Source organism: Mesoplodon mirus (assembly GCF_964341445.2).
Source record: "Mesoplodon mirus genome assembly, chromosome: 7".
Classification (NCBI taxonomy): domain Eukaryota; kingdom Metazoa; phylum Chordata; class Mammalia; order Artiodactyla; family Ziphiidae; genus Mesoplodon; species Mesoplodon mirus.
The window spans coordinates 77,661-103,260 of NC_138983.1; the positions used below are offsets into that span (position 1 = coordinate 77,661).

Genomic DNA, 25,600 nt, shown 5'->3' on the forward strand with positions numbered 1-25,600 from the left:
TATAGACCGTGTATCTTTCTAACTTTGTAGTGTGTAGGACTCCAGGAAAAATGCCTGGGCTGCGGTCACAGTGGGCGGGGCCCTCAGGCCGGGCCGCCCCTCCAGGACCCCCGACGGGGCCCTGCGCTCCTGGCGGCTCCCTCCCCCGGCGCCTCCGTCCCTCCCAGAAGGCCTCGGGGCAGAGCGGTCCCACCCGCTGCGCCCAGAACGGAGCCCGCGTTTCCGCAGAGCTGGAGTTCTCGGCTCGGGGTCTTTTCCGTCTGCCGTCACGGAACTGCCCTGGGAGCCCGAGGGGAGGGCGGCCTCACTGACGCTGCCGGCTCTGGAGGGGCCCCGGCGGCCGAAGCCGCGACAGTCGTGCGGACGGCGGGCCGGGTAAGTGGGCGCCGACCCTCCGCCTGGTACGGTGCCCTGGCGGCAGGGCAAGACCAGCTTCTGAGGGGCAGGGGTTCGCTGCCACCCGCCGCTGCTGTGCAGAAAGGGCGGCCCCCAGCGTCTGGTCCCGGGAACTTCGGTCCCTCCTCTCGCCCCTGCCCTCGGCCTGGCTCGCGGGGCTTGGGGGACGTGGGGAGGGGGTCGGCCTGAGTGTCCTGAGGGGAAACGGGGCAAGGGAGGAGCAGGGCCCGGCTGCAGCGTCAGCGCGCCTCCCCCCGACTGCGGGGAAGGCGGCTAAAAACTCCTCCCGAGGCTCGCAGGCCCCTTATTCAGCGGAGTCCCTCTGCCCTCCTTCCTCCCTGAGCTAAAGGACCGGGGGGAGGGGACAGGGCAGGGCACTGGCGCAGGTAATGGGGACCATCAGCAGGTGATTGTTAACTAAGGCAAACCGGCTCTCCCAACGTGAGGAATGCGGCGCTTTTCTTTGCGGAGATGCCAGAGGCTGGGCTCCCTGAATTCCTTCCTTTCATATGCACCTCAGCGCTCTGGGGCCTGCATTCTGTATTTGCATATCCTGAGATCCTCAGGGCTCGCGGCTCACACTGGAGGGCTGCAAGGGCTGATGACTGTGATATCCTTTGTTTACTGAGATGGCAAGAAATATTCCATTTCTCACAGGCTTGAGGGGCACAGAGTGAAAAGGGTAGGAGAATCTCACTCGGCATGTACTTCGGTTTACACGTAGGTAATATGTACACTTAACTGTGCTACTGGAGGTTCTCAAGTGTGATCAATTGTACCACTGCCCTCTATGGATTAACTTCATGAATATCATAAGATACATGCCTATAGAACTGACTTAATCCATTTAAATAGGATCATGGTCTTTAAAGGAAACATAATAGAAATATGACAACAAATCCCTTACCACTAAAGGCTGGGTCTGGAGCAACCTAAATAAATGTTCCATTGTTAAAATATTGAAAGATGTATTCAACAGAAATATCAACAAAAATGACAAATGATGAGGGCAGCAGAATGTTGAAATGTTCTATCTGTATCCTTAAAGTGGCAGAACATCATGTATTAGTAGGCGCTGGGGGCAGAAGATGCCTGATTTTATACCTTTGTCATATTTGTACAGTTGTTTCAACAAGTAACTTAAAGACCAAATGGAAAAAAAGGAGGTTTGTGCCTGAGATCATGTTGATGTGAAACCAGGGATGGCCACCTTGTCCCAGGTGAGTTAAGTTTGCCTGGCAGGTAGACCACAGAGCTCCTGAGACGCAAGGGTTGGGATTTTTCTGCTGGGTGCCCCTTAGGTTCTGTGACTTGACTGATTGTGAGTCATGTTTCGGGAAAGACCTGATCACAGGAAAAGGGTGGGGAAGAGTGATTTGGGGAGCAGCTAACAACATGCATCACGGCTCATGGCTTGAATGAATTTTAAAGAAACAGGAAAACAAATGCTTCTTATGGAATCAGAGAATGTCCAGCCAGACAATCCCAGAAAATGAGGAACACCCATCCCATTTTCCAGATGAGAAAACAGAGGCCCAGCAAGGTGAAATCCCTCACCCAAGTTGCACCCGTCTCTCCTCCCCACTACATGGTTCATGAAAGCACGACTTTTCCTGTCGTGATCACTGCTGAACCCCAAAAAGGACCAGGCATCTAGCCGCTGCTCCAAAAATTTTGGTTGACTGTAGGAACAATGCTATTTCTTTCTTTCTCACTCTTATTCAGGATTGTGCCAAGAACTCCCCAGGCTGCAATGTAATTCGATAAATGTAAATATTAATTGAGTTTTGTTGTGATGAGGACTTAGGCTTTGGAGGTAACAGACTTGGTTCAGATCTTGGTTCTGCCACTCAATAGCTGTTTGGCTTTGGGAAAATTACTAAACCTCTCTGAGCTTATTTCCTCCTTTGTAAAGTGGGGATAAATGTATCTGAGCCAGCAGAGCACCTGCATGAGAGATGTGCACTAAATATTGGTCTTTCTCACTCTCCCACGCCATCTCTGTTCTTCCCAGAGAAGTTGTACAGAAGGATATAGTACTTTTTAAAATTAATTAATTAATTAATTAATTTTTGGCTGTGTTAGGTCTTCGTTGCTGTGCGCGGGCTTTCTCCAGTTGCGGCGAGCGGGGGCTACTCTTTGTTGTGGTGCGCGGGCTTCTCATTGCAGTGGCTTCTCTTGCTGCGCTTGTTGTGGAACACCGGCTCTAGGCCCACGGGCTTCAGTAGTTGTGGCCTGCAGGTTCACTAGTTGTGGCGCATGGGCATAGCTGCTCCGCAGCATGTGAGATCTTCCCTGACCAGGGCTCGAACCCATGTCCCCTGCGTTGGCAGGCATATTCTTAACCACTGCGCCACCAGGGAAGTCCAATATAGTACTTTATAAAGAGGGGTTTTAATTGATTTCAGATAGTGTACATGTTTCTTGTAGAAAAGATTTTTCCACTATAGAAACATTAACATGCAATACCACTACAAATGCGGTATTCTATGGGTTAGATATTATCAGTAAATTTTATAAGTAATTGGGCAAAGGCCAAAGCACTAGGTACTGGGGAGTAAGAAGTCTCAAGTCTGGGGTGCCCCCACCCCAATTTCAAGAGCAGGGTGTGTTTTTCAAATCCATATTTCATCTGGTCTTTGTTTCTCATCCATCCTCTGTGTCTGCCTTTCTCAAAAGGCTCAGATCCTCCACTTTCACACCCTCCCGGCTGGCTGTGCCCCAGCTCCCGTCCTGGAACCTCTGCACGCATGGGTGTGCCTGCTCTCCCTGGGCCTCGCCAGCTTTGCCAGGGAGCTGCTGTACGGTGCACTGGTAGCTGTACCCCAGGGTGCCTGGACCCTTCTGGTACGTGAAGTGCACCCTCATCACCATGAGTGCACGCCCATCCCCTTACCTTATATCCTGCCTCTAAGCCAGGCTTGGGGGTGACTAGTGTGCCTTCAGCTATGTGAGGTGCTGGGATCAAAGTGAAGTTCCCAACTTTTGAAGTTGCAGGCTTGAGGGGCACACAGTGATTTAAAGTCGGGTCACCTGACTTAAAGGGGGGGCTGGTTGCTTTAAAGCCAGGGCAGCTGGCTTAAACCCTGCGTCCCTCCGCTGCAGGACGAGACCAACTTTGGCGCTGCTTGGGTTTGCTCCAAGCCACCACTGCTGTGCAGGAAGAGCTTCCAGTAGCGCCTTAGTGCCGGGGGACTTGGTCCGTTGTCTTGCCGCTGCCCTCAGAGCGGGACCACCTGCTCTTCTGGAGGAGAATCAGGGAGGGGGAAGTGCAGAGTCCCGGCTGGAGTTGCGGCACCCCTTGTCTGATGGCAGGGAAGGGGGGACGGGGCTGTGTGGTGTCCTGGGGCTGGACTCACCAGGTCGACTCAGCCTCTCAGCCTCCTAACCTCACCCCACACACCCCACAAGAGTCTCCAATAATATGTAATTGTGCCTTAGGTTCTCGGTCTTCAAACTCATACCCAGGCTCCCAGGTCCCTTGATTTAGCCAATCCCTCTGTGTTCTTTCTTCTATTAGATACAGTCCCAGAGGGAGGGGATGGGATTGGAGGGACCCCGGCAGCACTGGCCTAGGCTGACTAAAGAGATCCAGGGCCTGCGCTATCACACATGTGCGAGGACCCTTAAGGCGCAATCGAGGGGGCTAGTTAGAGGCAGTCCTTTTTGCCTCAAGTGAGTATGGATCACCGTCGGGTGGGGAGCATGCTGACCCCTGAGAAGTACTGTTAGAAGGATGTGTTCCTCCCTTGGCTTCAAGGACGTGGGTGGGCTTCAGGGCTCCATTTCCCCTCCAGACCTCCAGGGCTGACTGCACCCCAGCGGCCTTGCAGACCTGGCTTCCTGTCCCAGAACTTGCCAGGCTCCAGGAAGAATCCAGACTGCAGAGATGGTGCTTGAGCACTCCAGCTTAAGAAGTGCTGTCCCTGGGGACCCAACAGTGGAGGGAGGAAGGGTGAAGGGAGTAGGGGGGTGGGGTTGGGAGGGGTGGCTGTCCTGGGAGACGTTGAGAGAGAAATATCGCCCCCCACACCCCCTGCCCCCTGCAACTGACTGACCCACTGATGCCATAGGATCTCAGGCCCTTTTAGTCAGAGATGCCTCGGTTTCTTTACTCCTGCGTTCAAAACTATGCAAAACCAACTCTTCATCCTCTTGCTGCCTGGCCAGGACTTGTAAAGCACTGTTCTTTTGGAGCACTTGTTCCCTAAACTGCAGTTTGGAGCTGTCCCAGCTACTTAAAGGTGTTCTCCTTAAACTGAGACTAAATCCTACTCTTTTGGAAAAACGCCCTGCACTTCCGAGGAGATCATGTTTTCTGCCCATTCCTTCCTTCTACTTCCCTCTTAAGAAGCCCTGTGCTCAAAGGGCTTGGTGACTTATTTTTTGCTTGATGTCAAAAAGAAACCTTCCCCATGCACCGCAAAAATCTTTCCTGGAGCATAGGTGTTTCAAAACCATGACCGTGTTTTGCAGTCAGTATACACTGGGTAGACTGCCTAGCAGTCCCTGGAAGAGCCAGAGGTGAGCGTAATCAACGTATCTGATTGGATGCCCTTCAAGTTTAGGAAGGTCCCATTCTTATGCCCCAGCAGATAAGACAGGGCCCTGGATGGCTGTGGCTGTGATTAGATAACTTCTGATGATTTTATTTCCCTTACTGAGCTGCTGCTTCTAGGTTAAATTCATTTTATTACCTGTCTTTTTTTTTTTTTTTTTTTTTTTTTTTTTTGCGGTACGCGGGCCGCTCACTGTTGTGGTTTCTCTCATCGTGGAGCACAGGCTCCGGACGCACAGGCTCAGCGGCCATGGCTCACAGGCCTAGCCGCTCCGCGGCATGTGGGATCCTCCCGTACTGGGGCATGAACCTGTGTCCCCTGCATTGCAGGCGGACTCTCAACCACTGCGCCACCAGAGAAGCCCTACCTGTACATTTTTAAAGAAAGACTGAAAAAGTCACTGTAATAGGTCAGGAGTCTGAGCTCAGGGTTAGTCAAAGGTACTCACAGGGAGGAAGGTGGATAAACATAGGTGCGTAAAATAGGAGGGTTGGCAAGTACAGCCAGGACGACTGGGTTCACCGTGCGCACTAATAAAGGCCAGAATCTCCTCATTTATCTCTGGTGGGAAGTTCTGATGGTTTCTCAGGATCAAACTCAAATCATATTCAAACTAGGGGGCTTCCCAGAAGGTGCTGAAGCACCGGCAGAGCCCACCTGCGCTCCCACCTTGGCACTCCAGGATCAGAGTTGGGTTTGGAGATGGGGTTGCTGTAACCCCAAGGAGGTGAGCAGAGAGGAGGAGTTGATTACCGGTCTCCTCTGACTCTCTGGCCCAAATTGCCTGGCTTCACGGGGGGGCAGAGTTTTGCTTTGAGCAATTTATGGGGCACTTCCAGACTGGTGGGGTTGCCCAGTGGCCCGACAGTCTGACAGGCTGGCTGCGGTGTGACCACCCTTTGTCTCTTCAGAATCTGTTCATCAGGAGGTGCATGGTTGCGGAAGCCCATTCACCGCCCCCCCCCCGAGGGTGATGGCACCTTCCCTCTCTGTACCCTATGATCACCAGGTACTTGAAATGAATGCAAGGTTTTGACTTCAAGGAAGAGCTCATATAACACCTTCTGCCTCATAATGTGTGGGATTTACTATAATGGAAGGACATTATAAAGAACAGGTAGAAAACTCACCTGTTGGTCTCCATGTAGGAGTTTATTTTGCATGAATCTCTCCTACATGAGTAGATAGCAGAGGTTTATTTTTGTTCCCGTGTGTGTAGTTGTGGCAGAGGACATAGGTATGGTGGTTTGAAGCCCTCAAAGAAATAGTCTCAGAATTCTCAAGACTTCTCTTGATTGGAACCGAAAGAGACCTGGAAAAGGAGGAAAAGCAAAGGAGGAGGGAGAACGAATGGCTGTTTCTCAGTAAATTCACCTTCCTGGTTGATTTTTCTGTCTTCTCATTTCTTTTAACTTCTATGTATGTCTAATGGAATGATGTAGAAAGGCTGATTTTTATGCTTTAAAAGATTTTACATCACAAAGAAACTAGAAGTGGTTAATAGAACTTATTCACATCAATGTTACATAGAGACTTTGATATTAAATTTGTATACTAAAATAGGTTAATCCAAATTTTCTCTTTCTTTTTGAGTGAACATTTGTAACATATTTTTGTAGATAATAATTTATCCTAGATATACAAAATTGTGAGAATGGGTGCCATTTTTTCACCACTTAAATGATTTCTTTTAAATGAATAGATCGTACACTTTAAAGGCCAATGTTGTCTTACATGTTGTTTTTTAATTCCTTGATTTCCGAAACTTGTGTTTATTTAATTGATTTCTATCTAATAATCTGTCTCCCCTTTATTGTTTCTTACTTTATATTTTATTGATCTATAGTTAATTTGCATTATTATATTAGTTTCAGAGGTACAACATGGTGACTCATAAATGTTTAGGTTCTTCTCCATTTATACTTATTATAAAAGAGTGGCTCTATTCCCCATGCTATGCAGAACGTCACTGTAGATGATTGATTTTATACATAGTGGATTCTTCCTCAGAATCTCCTACCACTATTTTGCTGCTCCGCCCTGTCTCTCCCTGCTGGTAACCACTAGTCTGTTCTTTAATCTGTGAGTCTGTTTCATTGTTGTTGTTGTATTCAATGTTTTAGATGCCACGTGTAAGTGATAACCTACCAGGCTTGTTTTCTCTGCGGCTTATTTTACTAAGCACAATACCCTCCAAGTCCATCCATGTTCTTGCAAATAGCAACATTTCATTTTTTGCTGAAGTCATCATAAATATCATTTTTTATCCCCTAACCTACTGATGAACACTTAGTTTGACTCTATATCTTGGCTATGGCAAATAACGCTGTTATGAACATTGGTGTGCAGTTATTTTTTTTTTTAAATAGTGTTTTTGTTTTCTTCTGATATACCCAAGAGGGAAATTGCTGGATATTATGGCAGTTCTATTTTTAGGTTTTTGTGGAACCTCCATTCTTCTTTCCACTGTAGCTGCACTACTTCACATTCACATCAAGAGTTTACAAGAGTTTCCCTTTCTCCACATCCTCACTAACCTTTGTTATTTGTGACCTTTTTGATGACAGCCATTCTGACAAGACTGAGGTGATATATCTCATAGTTTTGATTTGCATTTTATTGCCGATTAGCTATGTTTAGCATCTTTGTGCATTCTGGCTGTCTATCTGTATTTTTTCCTTCTCATTTTTAAAAAAAATATTTTGGGCGCAGTCTGATATTGAGTTGTATGTGCTGTTTCTGTAGTTTAGATATGAACCCTTGCTTGGTCATCTTTTTGGTGTTAACCTCTTAGCATGTGCAAATATTGTCTCTCCTTCAGCAGGTTGTCTTTTCATTTTGTCTTTGGTTTCCTTTGCTGTGCAAAATCTTTTAAGTTTAGTGAAGTCCCATTTGTTTATTTTTGCTTTTGTTTCATTTGCCTTAGTAGACTGAACGCAAAACTGTTGCTATCATTTATGTTGAAGAATGTTCTGTATTTTCCTCTCGGGGTTTTATGGTCCTACATTTAGGTCTTTATTCAGTTTTGCGTTAATTTTATATACGGTGTGCTAAAATACTCTAATTTTATTCTTTTCCATGTAGCTGACCAGTTTTCCTAGTACCACTTATTGAAGAGACAGTTCTTTCTCCATATTGCCTGCTTTGTCATAAATCAATTAAATATACGTGTGTGGGCTTATTTCTGAGATCTCTATTCTATTCCAGTGATCTTTGTGTCTGTTTTTGTTCCAGTTCGATTCTCTTTGATTACTGTCGCTTTGCAGTATAATCTGAAGTCAAGGTGCGTGATGCCTCCAGCTCTGTACTTTCTCAAGATTGTTTGGCTATTTGGGGTCTTTGTGTTTCTATACAAATTTTAAAATTACTTTTTCAGGTTTTGTGAAAATGCTTTGGTATTCTGATAGGGATTGTATTAAATCTGTAGATTGTCTTTGGCAGTATGGTTATTTTAACAGTATTAATTCTTCCAGTCCATGCACCTGCTATATTTTCCCATCTTTTTCTGTTGCCTTCAACTTCTTTCACCAATGGCTGATACATTTCTGAGTACATGTCTTTTACCTGCTTAGGTGTGTTTGTTCCTAGGTATCTTATTCTTTTTGGTGTGATTGCATATGGTATTGTTTTCTTAATTTTTTTTTCTTTCTGACAGCTTTGAGTTTTGTTTTTTTCTTCTTTTTCTAATTCCTTCAGGTGTAATGTTAGGTTGTTTATTTGATATTTTTCTTGTTTCCTAAGAATAAGCTTGTATCACTATAACTTCCCCCTGTGAACTGCGTTGGCTGTGTCCCATCGATTTTGGATCACTGTGTGTTCATTTTCATTTCTCTTGAGTATTTTTAGAATCCCTCTTTAATTTCTTCACTGTTCCTTTCTTCCCCTTTTATTCATCTGTGATGTGAGGACTCTCTTTAATATGATGTTTGGATTTCTTTCAGGTGTGTGTGTGTGTGTGTGTGTGTGTGTGTGTGTGATTATTTCAGTTGCTGAGCTCTTAGTTTCACGTGGACACTAACAACCCTGCATTGTTACTCTGCTCCCCCACAGTTACTGAATTTGACTTTATATTTTACATCTACTTGTTTTGTGTGTCCCTTAACTTCTTATTGTGAATACAGATGATTTTTTTACTGTTTTCTTTCATCCTTCCTATTAGCTGTGTACATGGTTGATTTACTGCCTTTGTTGAATATTTGCCTTATCCAATGAGGTTTTTCCGTTTGTAAGTTTCCTTTTCTAATTTTTATGTTTCAGTCATGGCCTTTTCTTTTTCACTGAGAAAAGCCCCTTTAAGATTTCTCATAAAGCTGGTTTGGCGATACTGTGCTCTTTTAGTTTTGCTTCTCTGTAAAACTTTAGATCTCACCATCAAATCTGAAGGAGAGCCTTGCTGGGTAGAGTATTTTTGGTTATAAGCTTTTCCCTTTCATGACTTTAAATATACCATGCCACTCCCTTCTGGCATGCAGAGGTTATCCTGAAAAGTCAGCTGATAACTTAATGCAAGTTCGCACGTTTGTAACTTGTTGCTTTTCCTTTGCTCCTTTTAATAGTGTCTTTTTATCTTTATTTTTTTTTTTTGCCATTTTAATTACAATGAGTCTTGGTGTGGTCCTCTTTGGGTTGACCCTGTTTTGGCCTTACTGTGTTTACTGGACTTGGATGTCTGTTTTCTTTCCCAGGTTATGGAAGTTTTCAGCTCTTATGTCTTCAGGTATGCTCTACACTGCTTTCTCTTTCCTTTTTGCTTCTGGGACCAGTATAATGCAAATATTAGTACACTTGATGTTTCACATGTCTGTTCAACTTTCTTCATTTCATTTTAATCTATTGTTTTACAGTTCATCTTCAGTGATTGCCAGTACTCTGTCCTTCAGTTTTCTGATTCATTCCTCTGTGTCATTTAGTCTACAGTAGTTTCCTTTTAGTGTATTTTTCATTTCAGTTATTGTATTCCTCATCTCTGTTTTGTTGTTCTTTAGTGCTCTAACTCTTTTTTAAAAAATTCTACCTTCTTGCTCTGGTCGTCCATTCTTATCCTGAGTTCTTTGATCATCTTTATAGTCATTACCTTGAACTATTTTTTGAGGAGATTGGCTACCTCCACTTCACTTAGATCTTCTTCTGAGTTCTTATCTTGTTCCTTCATTTGGATCGTGTTTCAGTGTCACCTCATTTTTCTTAACTTGCTGTTTTTATTGCTATGTATGTAGTAGGTTCGTTACATTTCCTGACCTTCTAGAAGTGGCCTTTTGTAGGAGAGGTCCTATGTGTCCCAGAAGCCCACTGTCCCCTGGTCACTAGAACTATATGTTCTAGGTGTACCCCCTATGTGGGCTACTTGGGCTCTTCTATTGTGGTGGGCTGACTACTGTGGGTGGTCTGGTAGGCTTGGCTGCCCCCAGACTGCTTGTTTGACAGACTCTGCCTTGTATGGAGGCTGTCTGTGCTGCTTGGTGAGGCTAAATCATAAGGCAGTTGGCTGCACGACTCTGTGGGACACCAAATCTAGTGCTGGTTCACTTATGGGTAGAATTGCAGTCCAGGTGATATCAGGGCTAGTGCCCAGTCACTGGGGTGATGCTGGCTACTGGGAGGAAGACACAGGTCCTGAGTTCTGGCTGCAGGGCCCAGGAGTCTCAGAGTTGGTGTTGGATCACTGTTCCTGACACAGCTATCTGCAGGGTCTGGGGTATCCCTAATCTTGTGCTGTCATTCTGATGGGCAGGGTCAAGACCCAAGTGAGTCCATGGCTGCTTCTGGCCTGCAAGTGAGTGTTCTGGTCACACAGGCTGCTGGGCTGTGGTATTCCTGGAGCTGGTGTGTGCCTGTTGGTGTATGAGGCTGATCCCACTGCTAGAGCAGATTTGCTGTTGGGTAGGTCCAAGCTCCATCCAGTCCCTGTGCAGTAATCACCTGCCGACGGTGAGACTGATTCCAAGGCCAGAGCAGGCTCACTTGTCAGAGGAGCCAAGGACTCTGGGGCTGGTGCCTCTCCACTTAGGTGTGGAGGCTGGTCCTGGGGCTTTTGGTTGCTGGGCCCATGTCCAGCGGCAGCTGTGCATTGAGAGGGTCTGAAAGCAGCCTGTTTGCTGGTGGATGGGGCTATGCCCCTGCTCAGTTAGTTGCTTGGCCTGCAGCATCCTAGTACTTGTGTGTATAGTCTGGTGGAAATGGGTAGGGCTAGACCCTGAGGCTAAAAAGATAGAGGGAGGACTCTGAAATTATGCTTGCTGGTACCAGTGGCCACGAGGTAGAAGGAGCTCCCCCAAGTGGCTGCTGCCAGTGTCTATGTCCCTGAGGCTGTGCTGTAGTTGCCTCTGGACTCTCTGGGAGACTCTCCAAGATCAGGAGGTAGGTGTGACCCAGGATCCGTTCAAATGACTTCTGTTCTGATTCTCGGGTCATGTGGGATTTTGTGAGCATTTTTTTTTTTTTTTTTTTTTTTTTTGCAGTATGCGGGCCTCTCACTGCTGTGGCCTCTCCCGTTGCGGAGCACAGGCTCCGGACGTGCAGGCTCAGCGGCCATGGCTCACGGGCCCAGCCGCCCCACGGCATGTGGGATCCTCCCGGAACGAGGCACGAACCCGTGTCCCCTGCATCAGCAGGTGGACTCTCAACCACTGAGCCACCAGGGAAGCCCTGTGAGCATCTTTTAAGTGTGGAATCTCTATTTCCCACAACCCTCTGGCTCTCTGGAAAATAAGCACCACTGGTCTTCAAAGCCCAACTTTCTAGGAACCCTTCTTTCCAGCACAGGGTCCCTGGGCTTGGGAGCCTGATGTTGGGTTCATACCCCTTGCCACCTGGGTGCACCTCAGAAATTGTAATTATTCTCCCATCTGTGGGCCACCCACCTGGGGGGATGGGTCTTGACTCTGTTGAGATTTTGCCCTTCCTTCCTGTCTTGCCGAGGTGCCTTCCTTATATCTTTAGCTCTAAAACATCTTTTATGGTAGGTCCCGGCCTTTTTCATCAATTGCTGTTCTGTAAACAGTTGTGACTTTGGTGTGCCCATGAGAGGCATCAAGCTCTGGGTCTTTGAATGCTACCATCTTAGACAATCTCTCCACTTCATTCTTAAATCATATGATTTAATTTTTCTTAGTATCTTATTTGACTAGCGACAGTTTAAAATTTATTATCACTCATGTTTACTTCTGTTTTAAAAAAAATTGAATAGTGCATTCATTCATTTTGAAATGAAGGTAGTGACCTGTGAATTTCCATACCTCAAAAATCAAGGGTAGAACAAAAGCATTTTCTACCGGTTTTACCCTCAAACTCTGCACCCCACACCAGACTGGGGATTAACCTCTTGCACCCATGCTCACCTTCTTTTTTTGGACCGTTAACCATCGCTGCATCTGTATGTGTGTTGACAAAGTGAACTCTAGTCTTTCCAGTTTTTGTGTTTTGTTTTTTGGATTAGGGAACAGTCCTACTATCAATGTACATTTACTGGTCTGCTGAAGTTCATATTAAACCTGTCAAGCACATTACCAGAATTGGAATTGCTTGTATATACACTTTGATAAATTTTAGAGACAATGGTAGAACAGAAGTAAATTGTATTTCAAATCCCACAATATTCTCACACCATGAAAACCCTTCCCTTTTTAATATATTTGTGTGTAGTTTATCTTTTTGCCCATACTGTATTTCCCAGAGATGGGTAAGTGTTACGTTTCTTGCTAGCACATTTACGGTATTGTTCAAAGTCAGGCGTTTAGTGATTTAACATGATCATATTTCCATGAACTTGCAAGTACAAGATCTTCTCTCACACTGTCTTTTACTCCCTGCTTTTTTATATTGCCCTCCTAATTCTCAGTCCTGGTCTTTCTTTATGTTCTTCATCAACCTGGATAGGTTATACTATTTTTTCCCTTATTCAAGACCAATAGAATAGAATAGAACACCCAGAAATAAACCCTGATATATGGCCAAATGGGTTTTGACAAGTTGCCAAGTCTTTTCAAAGTAGAAAGGATAGTATTTTCAACAAATGATGCTGAGAAGTCTTGTTGTCAACATGCAAAAGAAGGAAGACGGACTCTTACCTAACATCATATGCAAAAATTAATGAAAACATATCAAAAAACTAAATATAAGACCTAATAAAATAAAAAGTCTTAGAAGAAGACACAGCAGAAGAGCTTCATGACATTGTATTTGGCAGTGATTTCCTCAATATGAAACGAAGGAACAACAAAGGTACAGCTAACAAAAAAATAAACAATTTGCAGTACATATTTTAAAAAATGTGTATCAAAGGAATGTAAACAGAATAAAATGGCAACCCACAAGATGGGAGAAAATATTTGAAAGCCATCTATCTGACAAGAGATTTCTATTCAGAATATACAGAGAACTCCTACAACTCAACAAGAAGCAAACACCCTGATTCAAAAATGGATAAAAGACTTGAATAGATGGTTCTTCAAAAAGATGTACAAATGACTAAGCACTTGAATAGATGCTCCATATCATTAAATGCATGTTTATATATTTGTGTGCATGCATACACACACAAGCACACACACACATACACAAGCAGAAAACAAGTATTGGTGAGGATGTGAGGGAGTTGGAAGCATTGTGCTCTGTCAGTGCGAGTGTAGAATGATACAGCTGCTTTGCAAAAGAGTATGGCAATTTTTCAGATATTGAAAAATAGAATTACTACATGATCCAGGAAATTTTTACTATGAGGTATACCCAAAGGAATTGAAATCGGGGTCTTAAAGTAATATTTGTACTGCAGTGTATAGAGCAGTAATAATCACAGTAGCTAAAATATGAAAGCAACCTAAATGTTCATCCACTAGTTCCTGGATAAGCAAAGTGTGGTATACCCATATAATACAATATTATTCAGTGTTAAGAAGGAAAAGATCTAGGAATATGCTACAACATGGATGAATCCTGAGGAAATTTAGCTACCAAATATGCCATTTTTGTGACTTTTAGTGAGTCATAACAATGCAACTACTTATTTCAATTATATGGGGTACTTAGTGTAGTCAAAACCATAGAAATTGGGAGGGTAATGATGCTTTTCAGGTGGTTATGGAACAAAAAGGAAAGTTATGTTTAAAGGATATAGAGTTACAGTTTTAAAATGTAGAAAAGAATTAGAAAGATAAATGGCGATGTTGATCGCCCAATAATATGAATGTATTTAATATCACTGAACGGTGCACTTTATAATAATTAACATGTTATACTTCATGTTATTTGATGTTACTAACATACAAAATTGGGAAAGAATGTAATATCAGGAAAGGGAGTGGCCCTGGGATACAGCAGAGAGTAATCAGAAGGGTGAGACACTGCATATGTTGAAGAAGAAGAGCTGAGAGTCTTCATTGGACAGAAGAGACTTTATAAAAAAGAAAAAAATTACTCTGAGGGTGTATTAAATAGATATCTGTGGGTGTACTGCTATCTCCCATGGGTTATCTTTAAGAGTCTTTAATAAAGTCCATAAGGCTTGCTGAGGCTTTTTTAAAAACTGGATTCCCTAGGAGATAATTAGAAGGTGGTACTTAAGTCTATGTCTAAGTTGACAGATTTTGCAGGGAAGACGAACCTGAGGACAGTGGAGGTCCTGAGAGTGTAAGTACATGGAAATTGGAAAAAATAATAATAAAGGGAATTAGGAAAACTTTTGACTTCGAAGGTCACGTATTACTGAGTCATACCTGAGGTTTCTAAGGAGTTATATACACAGTTGCTATTTGGATTGCTTGTTGATGAAGATCAGTGGAAAAACTAGAGTCGTTTCCAAGTGTAGGTAAGATATAATGAGAGGATGGAGGTGGGAAGTAGGGAGGCCCAGAGAAAAGTGGGAAGGTCATACTGGGCCAAGATGGTGGTAATATCCAGCAGAACGGATGGTAGGGCAGACTGTGGTTTCATCTTTTTTATTTCGGCTCCCCACCTCATCCTTAATAATTCTTTGGGAATATTTCATTGCTCTGTGATGCAGGTACAGAATTCGAGTGAGGAGACTACACCCTCAGTGTCCAGCTGTCTGAGTCCTCAGTGTGCTTCAAATGATGGAGAACTATTGCTGCTTTATGAGAAGAGTTAGTACCTCGTAGCTAAGCTTTAGCTGGAGCTTATGCAGGATTGATTCCAATTTATATATACTGTTGGCATGGAGGTTCCTCCTCCTCTTTTCTTGACCGTTATGAAATGAATCTATATTTCTCAATATTTGTGTATATCAGATAAATACATTAAGTAAAGGAATCTTATATATTGCTCCCTGCATAGTTTGCTCTTTCTTGTTTCTCTTTTACCTTTACTAAATTAGCACAGTGAGAGACCGTGCAATGTTCTAATCAGGAGAGATTAGAACATCATATTTCTAGAGAGGTTGGTTGGACAGAGCAGGGGTCCCAGTGAGAATCAAAGCTTCTGTTTCTACTTGGAAGTGTACCTGTATAGAGTAGAGGGCTCCAGGAAATATCCTAGAATATTACAATGTCCCTGCGGGAGATCATTAAGAGAGGCAGGATCTGGTCCCAGATCAGTGTACTATGACATGTTTGTCAGTCATCTGGTGTGAGATTCTCAGAGCCAATCCCGTATGGTAAAGCTGAGTGCAGAGTATGAAGAACCTGTGAAAGCCTTTGATTGAATGTTAAAGATGAAGCTCTGATTTGGGGGAGAATTTTCTTACCTGACTGAATGTCACCCTTCTGTGGGGATGAGATTCTGTGCTTTTCTTCTCTTGATGACCACTGACTGAAAGTCATTAGAGGATCATGTCTAGACAGCATTCTTTATTTAATTTCTTAAAGAAGAAAACATAGAAAACATTTTTATCCACTTTCAAATTGAGGGTCAAGGGGAATGACATCAGTGAAAATGTCAGAGTAGGGAGCTCTAGCTTGTGTCCATCACCAGAAGCACTGACATACGTGGTAAAACCTGTCAGAATGATCTTATCAACACATGTAAGTTTTCTTTTCTTTTCACCCTGTAGATTTATCTTTCACTGAAACTTAACTTACTACAAGATGTGGAGAATAAACAGGGAAGTAGAAACTGCATTTCCTGATGAGAGAATCACTAAGTCACATTAGTTGTTCTGAGCTATGTCTTACTCACTGTGACTGTAATTAAAACAAACAAACAAACAAAACACTTTTTTTTGGTAAGTCAGTTCTGACATTTCCTCGTTAAAGACAAGGTAACAGATACAGATTTAGATCTACCAGAATTGAGCAAAATGTTGATTGTACCTGTGCTGCATATATGAGCATGACCTGCTACAAATCTTCATTATACTTATTGCCACAACTGACAAATTCACTTTGGCCACTCCTGATATGTTGCATGTAAGGAATGCATAGGACACTAACCCCAGCTGGTCACAGGTAAACTCTGCCACGTGGATTACTGCATGTTTTCCTGCTGGAAGACCACACATTCTCGAGTATCATGACTGCAGAGTATGTGGGCTCTTCTTTTTTCTGGATAAAGGTTAGATAATCACCTAATTTTATGAGAAATATATAAATTGTATTTGCATATTCTTCAGGTTTTTATTTATCCATTCTCTTTCAAGTCCTAAGTGCAAATATTAAAGTGATTTCCAAGAGGGTGGTAAATAAGACAGCTACGTTTATGCTCCAAAATTAGCAATAAAGCATAATACAATTGTAAATGCATTAATGTGTGATTAATATGTAGATACTATGTAAGTGCAATTTTAGTAATGCTTTGTGGAGAGCTTCAGAATCTAGGTATTTAAAAAAAAAAGAAGAAGGAGTTTTTGAAACTCAGGGAATTATATAGAAGTCTTTGTGTCTATAATTATCAATCTGGAATAATGCATTTTCTCAGAAATAAACTAGGCATAAAATTGTAGGAAAAAACTTCATGAAATGAAAGAGCATGTGAGATGGGCATACAAGAAAAAGAATATTCTCAGAGAATAATGAACAGTGTGAAGTTCAGCAGAAGTGTAATACAGATTCAAAGAGTAAAACTTTGGAGAGCCTAATTATGAGTTCCTCATATTGCATCTTTGGAGAGACGGTAGTCATTTGAAATATGATGTTATAAGATGACGTTAACATACTTAAATACTTTCGTTTAGAAATGACCACTTAGAACCAGAATAAATGAAAGAGAGCACAAAATTATGTTTTTGTTGATTTTTGAAGATCTCAGGTGAGTGCTGATAATTTAAATATATATGATGTCAGGCTTCCCTGGTGGTGCAGTGGTTGAGAGTCCGCCTGTCGATGCAGGGGACACGGGTTCGTGCCCCGGTCCGGGAGGATCCCACATGCCACGAAGCGGCTAGGCCCGTGAGCCATGGCCGCTGAGCCTGCACGTCCGGAGCCTATGCTCCACAATGGGAGAGGCCACAACAGTGAGAGGCCCGCGTACCGCAAAAAAAAAAACAAAACATGGTGTCTTTCACTGCAAAATAAAGGAGCTGTGGAGGATTCCTGGAATGAATGTCAATATTATGACAATAGTACGAGTGTGTTTCATGTTTGGGAATTACAATCATTGTTGCTTTTGCTGTGGTCATCCATTTACAATGTTTGGTGTCAGTTGATTTTTCTCTTGTAAAAATAAAATGCAGTCTGTGTGTGTGGAAAAAAAACATGATGTCGTGATAAAGTTGTATGTAATTTGAGATCTGGCAAAAAGCATTTCTTTTCTGTAATGCTAGGATGCTAATTGGACATTTTTGCAAGAAAGAGATTTCAGGATGTAAATCTCGTGTCTCTAAGGTGGGAAGCCAGTTCATGGTGGAACATTCTATTAAACTTGTGTGAGTGCAGAAATATTTCTTTGGAAGAAAGAGGTCATGAATCCCTTTTTAACAGTTAGTGGTTTATAGTATACTGAATGAGCAAAATGGGTATTTCTGAACTTTAGAAAAAAAATATAGTTTTTCTGCATTTATATTATGCAGCTGATGTAGAATATCAAAAATTCTTTATTTTGAAAAACAATGTAATCAATTTGACATAATTCATATATATTGAACCTGTGGTACACACACACAATAAAACATACATTCAAAAAATCTTTTTCGGGCTTCCCTGGTGGCGCAGTGGTTGAGAGTCCGCCTGCCGATGCAGGGGACGTGGGTTCGTGCCCCGGTCCGGGAAGATCCCACATGCCGCGGAGCAGCTGGGCCCGTGAGCCATGGCCACTGAGCCTGCGCGGCCGGAGCCTGTGCTCCACAACGGGAGAGGCCACAACAGTGAGTGGCCCGCGTACCAAAAAAAAAAAAAAAAATCTTTTTCACTTAAGAAATATTTTCTAGTGTAGTTGATTTACAACGTTGTGGTATTTTAAAATACATGTTTATTAGAGTATAATTGCTTTATAACACTGTATTAGTTTCTGCTTTACAACAAAGTGAATCACCTATATGTATACATATATCCCCATATCCCTCCGTCTTGAGGCTCCCTCCCAGACTCCCTATCCCACCCCTGTGGGGGACATAAAGCACCGAGCTGATCTCCCTGTGCTATGCGGCAGCTTACCACTAGCTCTTTTACATTTGGTCGTGTATATATGTCAGTGCTACTCTCTCACTAAGTCCCTGTGTCCCCTTCAGCCCTGTGTCCTGAAGTCTGTTCTCTACATCTGTGTCTTTATTCCTGCCCTGTCACTAGGTTCGTCAGTACCATTTTTCTGAATTCCATATATATGTGTTCACATACAGTATTTGTTTTTCTCTTTCTGACGTACTTCACTCTGTATGACAGACTCTAGGTCCAACCACCTCACTACAAATAACTCAATTTTATTCCTTTTTATGGCTGAGTAATACTCCATTATATATATAGGCCATATCTTCTTTCTATATTCATCTGTTGATGGACATTTAGGTTGGTTCTATGTCCTGGCTCTTGTAAATAGTGCTACAGTGAATATTGTGATACATGTATCTTTTTGAATTATGGTTTTCTCCGGGTATATGCTCAGTAGTGGGATTGCTGGGTCATATGGTAGTTCTATTTTTAGCTTTTAAGGAACCTCCATATTGTTCTCCATAGTGGCTGTATCAGTTTACATTCCCACCAACAGTGCAGGAGGGTTCCCTTTTCTCCACACCCTCTGCAGCCTTTATACATTATTGTATTAATTTCTGCTGTGCAGCAAAGTGATTCAGTCATATATATATATATATATATATATGTATATATTCTTTTCCATTATGATTTATCACAGGATACTGAATATAGTTTCCCCTGCTGTACAGTAGGTCTTTGTGGCTTGTCCATCCTATGTAGAATAGTTTGCTTCTGCTATTCCAAAACTCCCAATCTTTCCATCACTCTCTCCTTGGCAACCACAACTCTGTTTTCTATATCTGTGTGTTTGTTTCTGTTTTGCTGACATGTTCATTTGTGTCCTGTTTTCGATTCCACATGTAAGTGATATTATATGGTATTTGTCTTTCCCTTTATGACTTACCTCAGTTAGTATCATTATCTCTATGTCCATCCATGTTGCTGCAAATGGCATTATTTCATTCTTTTTTATGTCTGAGTAATATCTATTGTATACGTATACCACACTTTCTTTATACATTCATTTTTTAATGAACATTTAGGTTGTTTCCATGTCTTGGCTATTATAAATAGTGCGTCTATGAACATAGGGTTTTATATATTTTTTTGAATTATAATTTTGTCTAGATATATGTCCAGAAGTGGGATTGCTAGATCATATGGCAACTCTCTTTATAGTTTTTTTGCGGAACCTCCATACTGTTTTCCATAGTGGCTGCACCAACTTACATGGCCACCAACAGTGCTGAAGGGTTCCCTTTTCTCCATACCCCATCCAGCATTTGTTAATTGTAGATTTTTTTTAATGATGGCCATTCTGATCTGTGTGAAGTGATACCTCATTGTAATTTGGATTTGCATTTCTCTAATAATTAGTGATGATTAGCATCTTTTCATGTGCCTATTGGCTATCTGTATGTCTTCTTTAGAGAAATGTTTATTTAGGTCTTTACCCATTTTTCCATTGAGTTATTTGTTATATTGTTATTGAGTTGTAGGAGCTGTTTGTATAGTTTGTAAATTAAGCCGTTGTCAGTCTCATCATTTGCTAATATTTTCTCCCAGCCCATAGGTTGTATTTTCATTTTGATTATGGTTTCCCTTGCTGTGCAAAAGCTTATAAGTTTGATTAGTCCCTGTTTCTTTTTTGCTTTTACTGTAAGTCCGCTACGTATGAACAAGTTCTGTTCCAAGAGTGCGTTTGTAAGTCCAATTTGTTTGTAAGTCCAACAAAGTTAGCCGAGGTACCCAGGTTACACAGTCGGCTATATGGTATTGTACCATAATAGGTTTATAATACTTTTCACACAAATAGTATATAAGAAACAAACACAAAAACAAAGACATTTTTAGTCTTACAGTACAGTAACTTGAAAAGTACAGTAATACAGTACAACAGCTGGGATACTGGGGCTGGCATCGAGGGAACAGGCGAGAAGAGTTACTGATTGGAGGAGGGAGAGGAGGTGGGAGATGATAGAGGTGAAGGATTATCAGCAGTGGGAGACGAGGCAAGCTCCAATTTCACTCATACCTGACATTGATGACACAGGTTCTGGTTCCTTGCTGGATTTAATTCTATCTACCCTCTTGAAAAAATGATCCATTGATGTCTGGGTTGTAGCTCGTTTCTTCTCATCATAGATGATGACATGGTAGCACTGGTTTGCATTCTGAATGGCTGCTGCCACCTTTGGGTACCATTGTAGGTTCGAGCCCTGTGCCTCAAAAACTAACAGTGCCTCCTCAAATTTAGAAGATGCCCTTGGCATTTTCTGTGTCGTGAATCTCTTCAGTTCTTCAGTTACTTCTTCCTCCTGTCCCTCTTCATCCTTTCTCTGCGCCTCCAATTCCATCAGTAAGCTCCTCATGTTGCACAACAAGGAGTTCAGTGAAATTGTCCTCTTGCAGATCTAGCTCCAGCTTCTCGCTGAGGGTCACTACGTTGCTGAAGACCTCTTCAGACTTCTGATCTGCCTTCTCAAATCCACAAACATCATGAACAAACTGTGGGCAAAGTTTCTTCCAAACCCCATTCATGGTGACCAACATACACTCACACCATGCAAAGTCAATGTTTTTTATGGCCTTGTAGATGTTATAGTCCTTCCAAAATTGTCCCTAGGTTCTTCCTGATTTCTCACTTACCTTTACTGCCTGACAAAAAGTGTGACATAAATAATATTTCTTGAAAGTCGCTATAACTTCCTGGTCCATAGGATGGATGAGCAATGCAGTATTCGGTGACAGATGCACTACTTTGACGTTGGGAAAAGTCATCCATGAAAGGGGCGTGGCCCAGAGCATTGTCAAGCAGCAAAAGAATGTTTTTCTGGGACGTCCTTCTCCGAGCAATATTTCTCTACATCTGGGATAAAGTGTTGGCAAAACCAGTCCTGGAACGTGGCCTGTGTAACCCAGGATTTGGGGTTACACTTCCACACAATAGGAAGAGAGTCATTGGCTATGTTTTTAAGGGTTCTTGGGTTCTCTGAATGATAAACTAAGAGAGGCTTCAGCTTCATATCACTGGAAGAATTGCCACCAAACAACGGTTAGCCTATCTGTTGCTGCTTTACAGCCCGGCATCAACTTTTCCTTCTTACTGATGTAACTTCGGTCTGGCATCCTCTTCCAGTACAGTTGTGTCTCATCCACATTAAACACCTGGTTGGGTAAATGCACACCATTATCAATAATTTCTCAAAGTGTTTCAGGAAGTTCCTGGACAGCTACCCTATCTGCACCTGCTGCCTCTCCACTTACTTTTACCTTGTTGAGGTTGGCTCTACTCTTGAACCGATGAAACCAGCCATGGCTGGCATTAAAAAATATGCCCTCTGATTCTTTCCTGTGTTTCTTCTTCAAGTCTTCATAAAGGCTTTTAGCTTTTTCTTGAATCACCATAAGCTGAGCAGGATTTAGCGCTGATGTTGAGCCTGCACCTGCACACTGAGAAGTTTCTCCATCTCCTCCATCACTTTTCCGTGCTCCTTTGATATTTTGTCATGAGCATTGAATATTATATTGGCTGTGGGTTTGTCATAAATAGCTTTTATTATGTTGAGATATGTTTCCTTTATACCCATTTTGGTAAGCGTTTTTATCATGAATGGATGTTGAAGTTTCTCAAATGCTTTTTCGGCATCTATTGAGATGATCATTTTTTTGTGTTTTTCCTTTGTTGATGGAGTGTATCATGTTGATTGATTGGCATATGTTGAAACAACTTTGTGACACAGGGGTGAATCAAATACGATCATGGTGTATGATCCTCTTATGTGCTGTCAGATTCGGTTTTCTAATATTCAGTTGGGAATTTTTGCATCCATATTTATCAGAGATATTGGCCTGCAATTTTCTTTTTTGCTAGTGTCTTTCTCTGTGTTTTTTTTTTTTAAGTCTTTATTGAATTTGTTACAGTATTGCTTCTGTTTTATGTTTTGGTTTCTTATTTGTGAGGCATGTGGGATCTTAGCTCCACCACTAGGCATTGAACCCACACCCCCTGCACTGGAAGGCAAAATCTTAACTGCAGGACCACCAGAAAAGTCCCCATCTGTGTTTTTTTATTTTTCAGTAAATTTCTTTCTTTATTTATTTTTGGATGCATTGGGTGTTTGTTGCTGTGAACGGGCTCTCTCTAGTTGTGGCAAGTATGGGTTACTCTTCGTTGTGGTGTGCGGGCTATTCACTGCACTGGCTTTTTTGCAGAGCATGGGCTCTAGGTGCGTGGGCTTCAGTAGTTGTGGCTATCAGGCTCAGTAGTTATGGCTCGTGGGCTGTAGATCACAGGCTCAGTAGTTGTGGCACACAGGCTTAGTTGCTCCACGGCATGTGAGATCTTCCCGGACCAGGGCTTGAAACTATGTCCCCTGCATTGGCAGATGGATTCTTAACCACTGTGCCAGCAGGGAAGTCCCCCCCCATCTGGTTTTGATATCAGGGTGATGGTGGCTTCATAGAATGTCATTGGATGTATTCCTTAATCTTCAATCTTTTCAAAGACCTTGAGAAGAATCAGTGTCAGTTTTGCTTTGTATATTTGGTAGAATTTGCCTGTGAAACCATCTGATCCTGGATTTTTGTGGGTAGGGAGTTTTTGTAAATTACAGTTTCTATTTTGCTTGTAGTGATCAGTCTGTTCAAGTTATCTATTTCTTCTTGATTCCGTTTTGTTTGGCTGTAAAAAACAACATATATTTTTAAGTTATGATAGCAGCTAAATACTTACCATGTATTAGACCACAAAAGAGCAAAGAAAAAAATATTAAAGTATTTTTTCAAATAGAAAAAGTATTGAAATATTTTTAAGAAATTGGGATAATAGTACTAGTTACAATAATGACAAATTGTTCTGAAATTAAACACTACTTTATCTAAGATGCATATCATATGCTTATCGTTTTACTGTTTTTAAATACATGGAATGTTTTCACCTTTCTAAAGTAATTATTTTATTTTACCTGTATATTGGGAAAAAATTTTAGTTGCACATAATATAAAAAATTACAGTTTAATAGGAGACATTAATCCATTTACCTTTGCTGTAGTATTGAAAATACTTAGGTTTAGAGTTACCATGTTATTGAGTACCCTTATTTACTTATTTATTTATTTATTTATTTATTGCGGTACGCGGGCTTCTCACTGTTGTGGCCTCTCCCGTTGCGGAGCACAGGCTCCAGACCGGGGCACGAACCCGCATCCCCTGCATCGGCAGGCGGACTCTCAACCACTGCGCCACCAGGGAAGCCCTATTTATTTATTTTTAAAAAGACTTAATTTGGGGGAGGTACAAATTATTTATTTATTTATTTATTTTTAGCATCTTTATTGGACTATAATTGCTTTACAATGGTGTGTTAGTTTCTGCTGTATAACAAAGTGAATCAGCTATACATATAAATATATCCCGATTTCTCCTCCCTCTTGCATCTCCCTCCCACCCTCCGTTTCCCACCCCTCTAAGTGGTCACAAAGCACTGAGCTGATCTCCCCATGCTATGCAGCTGTTTCCTACTAGCTATCTATTTTACATTTGGTAGTATATATAAGTTAATGCCACTCTCTCACTTCGTCCCGGCTTACCCTTCCCCCTCCCCATGTCCTCAAGTCCATTCTCTACGTCTGCGTCTGTATTCCTGTCCTGCCCGTAGTTTCTTCCCAACCATTTTTTTCTTTTTTTAGATTCCATATATATGTGTTAGCATACAGTATTTGTTTTTGTCTTTCTGACTTACTTCACTCTGTATGACAGACTCTAGGTCCATCCGCCTCACTATAAATAACTCAATTTCATTTATTTTTATGGCTGATAATATTCCATTTTATATTGAAGATGTGCAAAATCTTTTTTATCCATTCATCAGTTGATGGACACTTAGGTTGCTTCCATGTCCTGGCTATTGCAAATAGAGTTGCAATGAACATTGTGGAACATGATTCTTTTTGAATTATGGTTTTCTCCAAGTATATGCCCAGTAGTGGAATTGCTGTGTCATATGGTAGCTCTATTTTTAGTTTTTTAAGGAACCTCCATACTGTTCTCCATAGTGTCTGTGTATCAATTTACATTCCCACCAACGGTGCAAGAGGGTTACCTTTTCTCCACACCTCTGCAGCATTTATTGTTTGTAGATTTTTTGATTGATGGCCATTCTTACCTGTGTAGGATGATACCTCATTGTAATTTTGATTTGCAATTCTCTAATGATCAGTGATGTTGAGCATTCTTTCATGTGTTTCCTGGCAATCTGTATATCTTCTTTGGAGAAATGTCTAATAGGTCTTCTGCCCATTTATGGACTGGCTTGTTTGTTTCTTTGATATTGAGCTGCAGGGGGTGCTTGTAAAGTTTGGAGATTAATCCTTTGTCAGTTGCTTCATTGGCAAAGATTTTCTCCCATTTTGGAGGTTGTCTTTTCATCTTGTTTACGTTTTCCTTTGCTGTGCAAAAGCTTTTAAGTCTCATTAGGTCCCATGTTTTTATTTTTATTTTTATTTCCATTTCTCTAGGAGGTGGGTCAAAAAGGATCTTGCTGTGATTGATGTCATAGAGTGTTCTGCCTATGTTTTCCTTAAGAATTTTATAGTGTCTGGCTTTACATTAAGTCTTTTATCCATTTTGAGTTTATTTTTGTGTATGGTGTTAGGGAGTCTTTTAATTTAATTCTTTTACCTGTAGCTGTCCAGTTTTCCCAGCACCACTTATTGAAGAGGCCGTGATTTCTCCATTCTATATTCTTGCCTCCTTTATCAAAAATAAGGTGACCATATGTGTCTGGGTTTATCTCTGGGCTTCCTCTCCTGTTCCATTGATATATATTTCTGTCTTTGTGCCAGTACCATACTGTGTTGATTACTGTAGCTTTGTAGTATAGTCTGAAGTCAGGGATTCTGATTACTCCAGCTCTGTTTTTCTTCTCAAGATTGCTTTGTCTGTTCGGGGTCTTTTGTGTTTCCATACAAATTGGGAAATATTTTGTTGTAGTTTTCTGAAAAATGCCATTGGTATTTTGATAGGGATTGCATTGAATCTGTAGATTGCTTTGTATAGTATAGTCATTTCAC

The 25,600-nt window shown here is 41.9% G+C and overlaps 1 long non-coding RNA gene across 3 annotated transcripts in view; it reads left to right on the forward strand.

Moving 5' to 3' along the window:
- Positions 1-235: 235 nt before the first annotated feature.
- Positions 236-25,600, forward strand: part of LOC309808355 — a 65,041-nt gene continuing 39,676 nt past the window's right edge. For 2 of the 3 annotated variants that reach the window (XR_014294737.1, XR_014294738.1), the window contains exon 1: positions 236-375. This is a non-coding gene — a long non-coding RNA (uncharacterized lncRNA). Of the gene's footprint in view, positions 376-1,519; positions 1,617-25,600 lie in introns of all 3 variants that reach the window. The other variant, XR_014294736.1, reaches the window with a different exon arrangement.